The following is a 2620-nucleotide window of genomic DNA, read 5'->3' on the forward strand; positions in this document are numbered from 1 at the left end:
TCCTAAGAGTCATGCCCAGGTGTGGAAATTTAATATGTCAATTTGACATGAAACTCATGAAGAAACATGACCTTTAAGTGCCCAGGCGCTAATAAATCTCCTCTACATGCTTAGATGGCACCCTCTTCCCACCTAAGTTTCTTTAATAAACTCTCCCCAACCTCTCCCCAGTGAGTCGGCCTGAGGATTCTTTCCTTTGTGCTTCTCCCTTGTGCTCTAGCATAAGCCCCAATAAGGCCTTGCTTGTGCTTTTAAATTTGGGGTCCAGCCTTGTTTCTACCATTGCTGGGACCAAGGACTCAAGTCCAGTAACAAGGTTATGTCCCAAGCAATGCATTGTAAATTGAAAATATCTTAAGTTGAAATCCATTTAGTGCACCTTAACCTACCAAACACTGTGGCTTAGCCTGGCCTACCTTAAATGCACTCAGAACACTTGCATTTGTCTACAACTGGGCAATATAATCTAACACAAAGCCTATTTTATAATAAAGGGTTGCATATCTCATGTAATTTATTGAATACTGTGCTGAAAGTAAGAAATTGAATGGTTGTATGGGTACAGAATGGTTGTAAGTGTGTCAGTCATTTACCCTCATGACTGTGTGGCTGACTGGAAGCTGCCCAGCATCACAAGAGAGTATCATACCACATATCGCTAGTCCAGGAAAAGACCAAAATTCAAAATTTGAAGTAGGGTTTCTACTGAATGAGTATTGCTTTCACACCATTATAAAATAATTTTGGGTTTTTGTTTTTGTTTTTTTTTTAATTGATTTTTTCTTTTTTATTAAATTCAATTTAGTTAACATATAGTGTATTATTAGTTTCAGGAGTATAATTTAGTGATTCATCATCAGTTGCATCCAGTGCTCGTTACATCAAGTGTCCTCCTTAATGCCCATCACCCAAATACCCCATCCCCCCCAGCAACCCTCACTTTGTTTCCTAGAGTTGAATCTTTTATGATTTGCCTCCCTCTCTGTTTTTATCTTATTTTATTTTTCTTTCCCTTCCTCTATGTTCATCTATTTTGTTTCTTAAATTCCACATGAATGAAATCATATAGCATTTGCTTTTCTCTGATTTATTTCACTTAGCATAATACCCTCTAGTTCCATCCACGTCATTGCAAATGGCAAGATTTCAGTCTTTTTGATGGCTGAGTAATATTCCAACACACACACACACACACACACACACACACACACACACACACATATATATTACATCTTCTTTATCCATTCATCTGTGGATGAACATCTGGGCTCTTTCCACATAAAATCAAAAAATTTTAAGTCAAACCATCATAAATTGAGGATTGCCTGAATACGTATGCCATTCTACGATTTGCAAATATTTTTGACTATATCTCTTTGTATATATATTTTTTAATTTTAGTGGCTGCTGTGGATATTATGTTATGTATAGACATAACTCATCACAGTCTATTGGTATTAACATTTTACCTCTTTGATTGAAATGTAGACCTTACCCCCATTTGGTCCTTCACTCTCCCCAGTTACAATACAATTGCCTTATTTATTTCCTCTACTTACATTGAGGACTACATCAGTGTTTTGGTTGTTGGTTCAACTGTCAATATAATTTAAACAAACTTGAGAGAAGAAAGATACTGTCCTATATTTACTTGTACTTTTACACTTTGCATTGTTCTTTATTCCTGATATTCCATGTTGCCTTCTTTGATTATTTCCTTTTTGTTTGATGAACTTCTATTAGCCGTTCTTTAGGAGGAGGTCTGCTGGAAACAATTTTTTTCTTTCTTTCATCTAAGACTATATTTCACCTTCATTCCTGAAGAATGTTTTCACTATATATAATTCTGGGTTGGCAGTTCTTTTCTTTTAGCACTTGAAAAATGTGCCACTTCTTTCTGGCCTTCATGGTTTCTTTCTTTCTTTCTCTTTCTTTCTGTCTGTCGGTCTGTCTTTTCTTTCTCTCTCTGTTTCTCTCTCTTTTTGCTTTTAAATGTACAACTCTTATAAACATTTTTATTGTATGTTTTTTCCAGCTTTATTGAGATATAATTGATACATAACATTGTGTAAGTTTAAGATGCACAACATGTTGATTTGATACATTTAAAGTTGCAAAATGATTGCCACCATAATATTAGCTACCACTTCCATCTTGCCACATACTTTTTTTCGTGATAAAAAGATTTAACATCTATTCTCTTAGCAACGTTGAAGTATATGATACAGTATTATTAGCTATAATCACCTGCTTTACATTAGATTGTCAAACTTGTTAATCTTATAACTAGAACTTTTGCCCTTTGACCAGTATCTCCTCATTTTTTCCACCCCCCCCAACTCCTGGTAACCCCTAGGCTACTCTCTGTTTCTCAGAGTTTGTCTCTCTTAGATTTCAGATGTAAGTAATATTATACAGCATTTGTCTTTCCCTGTCTGACATATTTCACTTATCATAATGCCCTCAAGGCCCATCCAAGTTGTCGCAAATGGCAGGAATTCCTTCTTTCTCATGGCTGAATAATACTCATATGGTCTTCTTCATCCATTCATCCATTGATGGACACTTAGGAATTGTGAGTAATGCTGCAATGTACATGAATGTGGAGATATCTCTGCAG

This window comes from Ursus arctos, unplaced genomic scaffold (assembly GCF_023065955.2).
Source record: "Ursus arctos isolate Adak ecotype North America unplaced genomic scaffold, UrsArc2.0 scaffold_12, whole genome shotgun sequence".
In the NCBI taxonomy this organism is placed as follows: domain Eukaryota; kingdom Metazoa; phylum Chordata; class Mammalia; order Carnivora; family Ursidae; genus Ursus; species Ursus arctos.